Source organism: Miscanthus floridulus, chromosome 17 (assembly GCF_019320115.1).
Source record: "Miscanthus floridulus cultivar M001 chromosome 17, ASM1932011v1, whole genome shotgun sequence".
Classification (NCBI taxonomy): Eukaryota; Viridiplantae; Streptophyta; class Magnoliopsida; order Poales; family Poaceae; genus Miscanthus; species Miscanthus floridulus.
This window is the reverse complement of record NC_089596.1, coordinates 46,848,817-46,860,747: the sequence shown is the minus strand read 5'-3', so window position 1 is coordinate 46,860,747 and position 11,931 is coordinate 46,848,817.

The following is an 11,931-nucleotide window of genomic DNA, read 5'->3' as shown; positions in this document are numbered from 1 at the left end:
GTCAGCCAAGCAAAATTAATTAACTTGACACCGTAGCAACACGTTCAGTAACCAGATAAAGGGTCGAGTTACAAGAGTTGCAAACCAAACCCTAGATAACTTCTTCCACCCGCAGCCACGATGAACCACGATCAGAAGATGGGGAACTCCACGAATTCCAAGTGACGCACTCAAGCCGTAGCAGCTTGATCACACACTCCACGTAGATCGACAAGAATCTAGAAGATAATCTTCAAGATGAAGAACCTAATGGGAACACCATCTAGGGTCTTCCGAGCGGCGGCTCGACGAGGAATAAGACCGCAAATAAAATTCAACCTCCTTTGTTACAAGGGGACACCCCTAGATAAAGGCATGCAAGCCCAACTCCACCGAACCAGACTTTGGAACAAGTCGGACTTGGCCTACAAGTGCACGACGCCAGAATTGGCCTGGCCAAAATTAGTGCATGCAGGCACCATGACACATACAGGGATAATAATATAATATTGCGGCTACTTAGCTAGTTACCATAAACTCTATTTTAATTAAGCAAATAAATGCATCACGTGCTTAGGTTGGATAGCCCAAGTCCATGTGAAAGGTCCTAATGGCTAGAGGGGGGGTGAATAGCCTAATAAAAATTTCTACAACAACACTTAACCAAATGGTTAGACAATTATGAGGCGAAGCGAGTGTTGCGCTAGCCTACTCAAAATGCAAGCCACCTACCACAATTCTAGTTTAGATAGTGTCAATTCACACAAGATCAATGACACTACCCTATGTTAGTGTGCTCTCAAAGGCTAACTAAAGAGCCACACCAACCAAGCATGCAAGCTCTCACAACTAGCTACACTAAAGAGCTTGTCAACTAGTTTGCGGTAGAGTAAAGAGAGTGATCAAGAGGGTTATACCGCCGTGTAGATGAATGAACCAATCAATCACGAAGATGAATAACAATGATGACCAATCACCTCAGAATCAATGATGAACACAATGATTTTTACCGAGGTTCACTTGTTTGCCGGCAAGCTAGTCCTCGTTGTGGCGATTCACTCACTTGGAGGTTCACGCGCTAATTGGCTTCACACGCCAAACCCTCAATAGGGTGCCGCACAACCAACACAAGATGAGGATCACACAAGCCACGAGCAATCCACTAGAGTACCTTTTGGCGCTCCGCCGGGGAAAGGTCAAGAACCCCTCACAATCACCACGATCTGAGCCGGAGACAATCACCTCCTCCGCTCGATGATCCTCGCTGCTCTAAGCCGTCTAGGTGGCGGCAACCACCAAGAGTAACAAGCGAAACCCGCAGCAAAACACGATCACTAAGTGCCTCTAGATGCAATCACTCAAGCAATGCACTTGGATCACTCCCAATCTCACTATGATGATTGAATCAATGATGTAGATGAGTGGGAGGGCTTTGGCTTAGCTCACAAGGTTGCTATGTCAATGAAAATGGCCAAAGATCTGAGCCACAGCCGGCCATGGGGCTATAAATAGAGCCCCAATCAAATAGAGCCGTTATACCCCTTCACTGGGCAAAACGCGCTCTGACCGGACGCTCTGGTCATACTGACCGGACGCTGGCCCTCAGCGTCTGGTCGCCCGATGGACGCCACGTGTCATCGCCTTCAAATGTTGTTCGTCAGATTCCAACGGCTACGAGGCTGACCGGACGCTCCAGTCAAAACTGACCGGACGTTGAAGCCCCAGCGTCCGGTCGTTTCCAGTAAGCTCCCCGAGGCATGTTTTTTCGACCGGACGCGTCCGGTCCACCTTGACCGGACGCAGACCAGCGTCCGGTGCTCAACCCTAGCCTACTATGTCATCTGACAGCTCGACCGGACGCAGCCTTTCAGCGTCCGGTCGCTGAGTGACCCAGCGTCCGGTCAGTAGACCGACGCCAGCATCATTTCGACTAACTCCATTTCAACTCTAACTTCTTCACCCTTTTTCAAATGTGCCAATCACCAAGAATTTTGCATCCGGCGCAATAGAAAATAGACATTTCATTTTTCCAAAAGCGCCGAATCATGTGTTAGCATATTTTCACAAATATTTTCAAGGGTGTTAGCACTCCACTAGATCATAAATGCATATGCAATAAGTTAGAGCATCTAGTGGCACTTTGATAACCGCATTCCGATACAAGTTTCACCCCTCTTAATAGTACGGCTATCAAACCTAAATATGATCACACTCTCTAAGTGTCTTGATCACCAAAACAAAATAGCTCCTACAAGTTATACCTTTGCCTTGAGCTTTTTGTTTTTCTCTTTCTTCTTTTCAAGTTTAAGCCCTTGATCATCTCCATGCTATCACCATTGTCATATTATGATCTTCATTTGCTTCTCTACTTGAAGTGTGCTATCTGTCTCATGATCACTTGATGAACTAGGTTAGCACTAAGGGTTTCATCAATTCACCAAAACCAAACTAGAGCTTTCACCATGGCGTGCTCAGGTTGGACTGCCCTTCATATCTCTACGTCTGGATATTTGATATTACCCACACCTCTCCAATTATTTCTCCACAGCCATAACAATTCAAGTGATATCAACCTGTATGGAGCCGATAAATATATTGTTTCTTGGCTTCATATTTTGCGCTTTCTTGAATGTCACACCGCCAAAGATGATATTTGAAGATAGGCCACCAGTAGTAAATTTCTCCATATTTGCGATCTATTTCTCATTAAAAATGACAGCTCCAAATTTAAGAACAGAGGATTTCAAAGAATTATTGGTAGCTATATTTAAATTAATGCTAGAATTATCTGCATGAATATTTTGTGGATCCATGGGCTCATCAACAAGACTCTGGAGAGAGCTAGGGATGGATCACCCTTAATAGCCAAGAAGACTCTCTGCGTTGAATCAGTATCTTGGACCAAATCTGCTATATTCCTCTCAAATATTGGCAGTATATTTCTTAGCCGATTTCTGATCTCCTCCAGTAGGGCATCGCTAGAGGAAGTGGTTGACGATCTGATCTCATCTTCATCAAAATATTCCTCAAGATTGAAAGAGTAACTCTAGGCTAGAGGATCGAGTGCCTATGTGTAATAAAAACTTTATTAGAGGGATTGGATCAGTTTATAATAGAATGAACAAGTAAAATGAGATACAACACCTTTATGTGGTAGCTTCCATCTAAGGGAAGGAATAGCTGATGATACACCAGTAGTATCTGTATCTGGTTGAATCGGCTCAAAAATCTCAACATCGACATCTACAAACATTGAAAGATTTTTAGTACATGTTTACTGCAGAGAGATAAGTTGGGCAAATAACTACCTCATCATCAGTTGTTTGCTGGACTAGGGAATCAATAGCCTGAGTGTTGACGGCAACAAGACCACCTTCAATGTCGACAGGATCGTTGAGCGGACTATCAGCCTCCTGATCTTGCATAGGTGTTTCATCAGGAAGTATCTGGCACAAACAAAAGTCAGATGAAGGGTAAAAGATTGAATGAAGGAAGTTGAAGAAAAATACCCTGGTAAGCATCGAAGATAAAACTCACATTTTTTGCTGTTATGGAAGTATTGGTTATTTCAACCAAGATTGGCTCCTTTCATGGAACAGCCGATGGGAGTTTAGTTGGTGCTGAGTCGGACGCCTGGGATAGCAGTTCCGCACCTAGGGCAGGTTGGGATGCAATGCTCAATAGCTGTGAAGAGACGATGTCAGCAAGTGAATATCATTTTGAGAAGGGGATGAATTGTTTACCTGAGTAGTTGATGGTCTCATTCTATGGAGCCTCTTTCCTAGTAGTGGTTTTCTGGGTTGCCCCTTTGTAACACCCGGTTTTAAGGACAAAGCCGAATGCACACCATATGTGAGCCCTGGTAATCAAACCTCACATATAGCTACAAATGAAGGGACAGTATCAATTCACAATGCTTAATATATAGCAAACTTAGCAAAAGAGATAACCTTAGAAAACAATCAACGGATAGACAACTCTGATCTCCGGGTGCAAACTTCACTCCACAGGATCCGACTGACTGGTTGATCACAAGCCTAACTCCTTCAGACTCCAGCAGCCTCAGGTGTGGGGGAAATTGCAAGGGTGAGTCCATGTCGAACTCAGCAAATATAGCAACAAGGTAGTGCATTCCATAGCCACATCATCAAGTATAATTGAATAATAAATAGCTCAAAATAACTCAGTTAAGCATGATTTAACAAGTGCTCATCTTTGGCGTAAGAATCCCTTGGCCGCTCGTGACCGTGAGCACGGCTGATATATCAGTTTATTAAACTCTACGCAGAGGTGTACACTTTCACTGTGAGTCATGATTTCCAAATGTACGGGTTTGCAAGGTCCAAACACCAGAAATCATATAAAGCTGCTCAGAAGTTCGTCTAACCGGGAAGGGCCGCAGGGTCATCGGATATAGGAACCCCCTTCTATTAAAAGGCCGCTTCCATAGCAAGGCACAATAGGACAGAGGCTGTCCTATACCTAACTCGCAGTATCCTCTAAGCCTACTAGAAAAGGTCTCCCAAGCAACTAGAGCCAGAGCCATATAGCCCTCACAGCTGTACTATAAGTCCTGGATGATCACTTACAAATGAGACCTTGTGGAGAGGGAATTTAACCCTCCTGTTGTTGCTAACAAGTCATCTTTTATGTTTGTAGCATATTCATTAATCAAGTTTCAAGATCATGGTCACAGAAAGAAAACCCAAGCTATACTTGCCTTAAACACCGATCCTTCGGTAAGCTTTAATCTTCAACGTTTTCTTCTTCTTCTTCTTGATCTCCAACTTCTTATAGATCACCAACGCAAAACTCACCGACTGGACAAGACCGAAAAGCACCGCACAAGCATCCAAACAAGCATGCATAGCAAACATACTAGATTAGAACAATACACCAATCAATGAAAAGATTCGAAATCTAATCTACGCATTGCTACGATCACACACACACACGAAAGGCACACTAATCGGAGCTACGGTAAAACAGAAACATCTATCGAAGGATTTACGTTGGAAAGAAAACTATATGCTTTATCTATTTTAATGATCATAAAACATGTATAAGATATCTCAGGGGAATATCTAAAATTGAGTTAAGTCATTTTATAATTGAGTTATAAGATTTAGAAAACTAAGATAAACTATTCATATCTTAATTATAGTTATTTTGATATCATTTATGCAAATTAAATTTTTTGACTTACAAAGATATAATAACAAGTGAGGGTATATATTCAAAACATATATAACACGTATAAGCCCTAGCATTTATTATTTTTAAAAGGAAAACCAAAATGATGTAAGCATTACATCAGTTTAGGATTTATCAATGGAATAATTAATAATGTATTAAGGAGCGGATGTGCATGTATTATTTAATCAAAATAAACTTTAACTTTTCAAATTAAAAGAACATGTAAGAGCATCTACACTATAACTGAATATGACGTGAGTTCAGCTAAACCAATTATAATCAAAATATATATTTAAATCGATATAACCAGTTTAATATTCATTTATTAAGGCCGACGTGGAAAACCTATATTGCTTTTAATTACTTTAGAAAGCTAGTTGCACATTAATTAGATTTACAATCATTTATAAAAGGCCGAAGTATATGCCTATGTTACTTTTAATTAGAAACTCAATTGCATAAGCACAAATCAAATTAATATTTAACTTATAAATTTCCAAGATGTGAGACATGTTAAACATCGCTGCTAACACATATCACACACTGCGATGAAACTCGTGCAATCGAATCGAAATCAAAAACCTAAATTGACTTTAATTAATCGACGATTAATTAATTATAGGCACAATTAATATTTTAATAAAATAAATTCATAAACATGTGATCTGAAAACTAATAACGCTACTGCGTAGATCTCGACGACACGAAACTAACGCAATTGGAACAGACTGAAACGAAATTAAAACGAAGGAACGACGAGGATTTAACGAACCAGTGGCATTCTTGTAAATACGATCATCTTCCTCCTTGGTCTATCTACGGAACGTACATGGCCTCCATGTTCACCGAAGGCTGCTGCTGCTCACGCGCTGGCAGGGAGGGGCTCGGCTGGGGCTTGCTGGCCAGCCAGCGGCGCAGCGCCGAGACAGGGGCAGCGCAGGTCCACGGCAGCGCGGGATGGCTAGGCCCGATCGGCCCGCACCTATGGCGGTGGCCATCCGGCCATGAGCGGCGGCGCTTGCTGCTCTCAGCCGCAGCAGGGAGGCCGGCCGTGGGGCGCGTGGCCCTAGGGGCAGGCGGCCGACGACCGAAGGAGCGCGGCATGGCAGCGTGGGTAGTGGCCGGTGCCGGAAGATGGCCGAGCACACAGAACACGTCGGGGACCATGGTGGAGCTCGCCGGAAAAGAGAAAACGAGGTTAGGGAAAGCATCAAACGGACATGGATTCGAGAAACGGAAGACACGACGGCGTAAAGGACGAAGAGGGCTACCTTCTAGTGGTGGTGGTTGTCATCGGGAACGGACGAGATGGCCAGAAAAGCTCGTCGAAGAGTTCGTCGGAAACCTAGCTGTGGAGAACTTCGGCGTCCGATCTGTGGGGCTACGTGTGGTGGCTCGAAAAATGGGCTGTACTTCTGGAATCCTCGCGTCGAGGGCTACGCCGACATATATATATACATAGGGTTTGGATATTTTGGAAATCCGAGATATTTTAGTAAATATTGATTTTCGGAATTAAAATAATTATAGAAAATTGGGAATTACTATTTAGGCTCTGAAAAATATCTCTGAGCTCCGAAAAATTCCATAAAAATTCCTAGGAATAGATGAAAGGATAAGGAACACAACCAAAGTGGTTTAGCTCCCGAAAAAGACTTTTGCATTGATCAAGGAAAAAGATAAAACTCCAAGAAATATGAATTTAATCTCGAAAAAGGTCGGAAAGATTCTCGAAAAGAGAGACATCGTTCTAACGTGTCTTAAAACCTTTTCCAAGCCTTTAGATTTTAAAAACAAGGCATCTTATCTAACTTTTGTTTTTGCAAATTTTCAAATTCTTTTTAAACCACTACTTGAAAGCAATATTTTAAAGATTGAGATTTGAATTTATTTTCCAAACCACTCATCACAAAAGTATCAGTGCAACGGTATGTATGCGCAAACATGTTGTTACCCTTACATTGGATTTTAATTTAAAGAAAAAATTCTTTTACCTATGTTTTTATGAGCACAAAACAATTAACAGAAATCATTTTACTCTTTTTAGAAAGTAGCTAATTTTAGGGTGTTACAATTCTACCCCCCTTAAGATGAATCTTGTCCTCGAGATTCGGAAGATGATGATCAAGACACTGGAATGCACACTGCCATTGGATCTTCTCCACTTTCTCGAGTAGTTCCACCATCTTGACAAAGATTCCTCTTGACTTTGCACACCGGTTACTTTTACTCCAAATAGCATACTCGCTGATCCCCAGATGTTGATAGGCCCTCTAATTAACTCTCAAGTATCCACAAACCAACTCTCTGGTACTCTTCCAATTGTTAGGCCTCTTCTCTTTTCCTTTTTAACAACCTCAATGAACTATTGCAGCTGGGTGCTAGCTTATTCTTCACACTGACACTCCATATGCTTCTCACAAAGACCACTTTGGAATCCATTGGGTGACAAACTCTTGTCCTCACTAATTCCAAAATGTAACACAATACTTCTCAACATGTCTTGCTAGATTTTTTTTAGTCCAAGATATCAAATCGGCTACTTCATACATCCATATTCCAATTGATCCTCATGTATTACTCTCTCTTGGTCCAAAATAGATTCCAACTTCAAAACACTATTAACTATACATATACTCAGGTTGAGCTGTGACTCTTAAACACAAAACTTAATCCATGGTGTCGTCCAATCTTCTTAGCATAGCTCTTCCAATTTGCTAACGGCATTGGCAACGACTTTTATTTCTCCTAAAGATAACACATACTTCTAAACCAAAAACATTTGGTTACTTGAACCCAACACTGATGTCACAATCTCAAACCAACTTACTGAAAATGTCCCTTAGATTCTTATGATTCACATAGATATCACCCTTCATGTCCAAGTAGATAATACCACTATGCTCCACAATGGACAACTCCAGATCTCATATGTCAAATAGTCCATCTCAAGCCTCCATAGTTGTCTTGATGCACAATTCACTACTTTTCTTACATAGAGCACATCCATATCCTTGCCAACCGCTTTATAAAAGAAACTCTTGTGTTCAACACTATAATACCTCTAATGAACGTGTGATAGAATCTTACCATTCCGAGGAACTCTGAATCACTCTTGCATACTTAAGCGGGTTCTAGCTCGACACATCTCTCTTGAGCGATTATCCGTATGATTCTATCAGTAGAGACATCCCACAACCAAAAAGAGAACTCCATCCAAACTAAACTCACTTAAGTTGCCAAAGAACCAACTGTAGAGAAGTCCAATCATCATATTTTCGTATGCCATCAGTGCCAACTTGTCTTGAGTTGAAGGTTGAACTCCCAAGTGATGATAGCTTGAAGCGAAGACCAATCCTGACAAAATATTTGAGCTCCTTGTAGATGATCCAACCTGTTAACAATCTTGAACAAAGATCCTTGTGTCTGATAGTGATTTCTCAACCATAGGAATAACCGATACTTCCAAGTGAAGCTCTAGATTGTATGAGACCTCCATCTTGCGATTCCTTTATGCCTTGGCTACCCCCCTTAAGAAAAGATCAAGTAGGGCACCAAAGGATAGCTTGAATCTTCTTCTAAGTGAGTTAACTTATCAGGATGACCTTTGATAACCAAGAGGAACTCATGCGTATAAGTAGGAACAAGTAACCTCAGTTTATCCGCGAGTAGAAAAACAGCAGTGCAGTAAAACTACTATAATTCCTGTTATGTAAATCCAATAATGTCGTACTTTACACCGTTGGAAAGCTCATTAAATCCTTTATAACTTTCATGTAGGAGACTTCTCCAGATTCTACAGCTAAGTTGGTCGAAAATAGTGCACAATAGAAACTGTTCCAGGTTTTAGACTGCACAGAAACTTCAACTTGTGATGACTATATTTCCCAAATTAAAATAGCTATGAGGGTGAATCCAGAGGCATATGATAGGTACAGAAGTCCAGTTGATCCCATAGAAATTTTGTAACATTTTCTCGAACAGGTATTGTGATATAACCAGAAAACCACATACTGCTCCAGATCTCAGTCAGCACAGCTATATCCTCTTGAGATTTTGATAACTCCATAACCAAATTAGATATCAGGGTGATTCTTGCGGTCAAAGAAACATGTTGAAGTCTACTGTTCTCCAGAATTTTGTCATGATTTTTAATTACCCAAGAATAGAGATATAAACCAAAGATGATAGGTTGCTCCAGAAGGATAGGATAGGAAAACAGGAGAAAACCAAAACCCAACTATCTATTCATTAATCCTTATGTCTTATGCTTATAAACTAAATGAATTTGTGGAAAATACCACAAAATCATTGCACTCATTACAAATATTCAAAACAAAACATAATCATAATGACAAGCCAACAAGCAATTAGGGTGCACAATTCAATCATTGACTTAAACTTGCGATGCTATCGTCTTCTTAATATTATGGGTAAAGATCCTATAGCTTAACTTCAAATTGCGCGAGAAGGTGGTAAGACAAGATTCTAAAAGCATATCAAAGCAAGGAGTAGATGGGAACAAAAAGCTTTGAAAGAAGCATCAAGGAGGGAACGAATATCAAGGGTAAGAATGTAGTAGAGAAGAAAATATCAAGATTTATAGAACAAGGATTTTTGTTGTAACTTATAAACCTTAGAACGACCAATTTCTACTAGGCTTGTATCCTATAGTCAGCATTCCTCTGATACCACTTGTAACACCCGGTTTTAAGGACAAAGCCGAATGCACACCATATGTGAGCCCTGGTAATCAAACCTCACATATAGCTACAAATGAAGGGACAGTATCAATTCACAATGCTTAATATATAGCAAACTTAGCAAAAGAGACAACCTTAGAAAACAATCAACGGATAGACAACTCTGATCTCCGGGTGCAAACTTCACTCCACAGGATCCGACTGACTGGTTGATCACAAGCCTAACTCCTTCAGACTCCAGCAGCCTCAGGTGTGGGGGAAATTGCAAGGGTGAGTCCATGTCGAACTCAGCAAATATAGCAACAAGGTAGTGCATTCCATAGCCACATCATCAAGTATAATTGAATAATAAATAGCTCAAAATAACTCAGTTAAGCATAATTTAACAAGTGCTCATCTTTGGCGTAAGAATCCCTTGGCCGCTCGTGACCGTGAGCACGGCTGATATATCAGTTTATTAAACTCTGCGCAGAGGTGTACACTTTCACTGTGAGTCATGATTTCCAAATGTACGGGTTTGCAAGGTCCAAACACCAGAAATCATATAAAGCTGCTCAGAAGTTCGTCTAACCGGGAAGGGCCGCAGGGTCATCGGATATAGGAACCCCCTTCCATTAAAAGGCCGCTTCCATAGCAAGGCACAACAGGACAGAGGCTGTCCTATACCCAACTCGCAGTATCCTCTAAGCCTGCTAGAAAAGGTCTCCCAAGCAACTAGAGCCAGAGCCATATAGCCCTCATAGCTGTACTGTAAGTCCCGGATGATCACTTACAAATGAGACCTTGTGGAGAGGGAATTTAACCCTCCTGTTGTTGCTAACAAGTCATCTTTTATGTTTGTCGCATATTCATTAATCAAGTTTCAAGATCATGGTCACAGAAAGAAAACCCAAGCTATACTTGCCTTAAACACCGATCCTTCGGTAAGCTTTAATCTTCAACGTTTTCTTCTTCTTGATCTCCAACTTCTTATAGATCACCAACGCAAAACTCACCGACTGGACAAGACCAAAAAGCACCACACAAGCATCCGAACAAGCATGCATAGCAAACATACTAGATTAGAACAATACACCAATCAATGAAAAGATTCGAAATCTAATCTATGCATTGCTACGATCACACACGCGCGAAAGGCACACTAATCAGAGCTACGGTAAAACAGAAACATCTATCGAAGGATTTACGTTGGAAAGAAAACTATATGCTTTATCTATTTTAATGATCATAAAACATGTATAAGATATCTTAGGGGAATATCTAAAATTGAGTTAAGTCATTTTATACTTGAGTTATTAGATTTAGAAAACTAAGATAAACTATTCATATCTTAATTATAATTATTTTGATATCATTTATGCAAATTAAATTTGTTGACTTACAAAGATATAATAACAAGTGAGAGTATATATTCAAAACATATATAGCACGTATAAGCCCTAGCATTTATTATTTTTAAAAGGAAAACCAAAATGATGTAAGCATTACATCAGTTTAGGATTTATCAATGGAATAATTAATAATGTATTAAGGAGCGGATGTGCATGTATTATTTAATCAAAATAAACTTTAACTTTTCAAATTAAAAGAACATGTAAGAGCATCTACACTATAACTGAATATGACGTGAGTTCAGCTAAACCAATTATAATCAAAACATATATTTAAATCGATATAACCAGTTTAATATTCATTTATTAAGGCCGACGTGGAAAACCTATATTGCTTTTAATTAATTTAGAAAGCTAGTTGCACATTAATTAGATTTACAATCATTTATAAAAGGCCGAAGTATATGCCTATGTTACTTTTAATTAGAAACTCAATTACATAAGCACAAATCAAATTAATATTTAACTTATAAATTTCCAAGATGTGAGACATGTTAAACATCGCTGCTAACACGTATCACACACTGCGATGAAACTCGTGCAATCGAATCGAAATCAAAAACCTAAATCGACTTTAATTAATCGGTGATTAATTAATTATAGGCACAATTAATATTTTAATAAAATAAATTCATAAACATGTGATCTGAAAACTAATAACG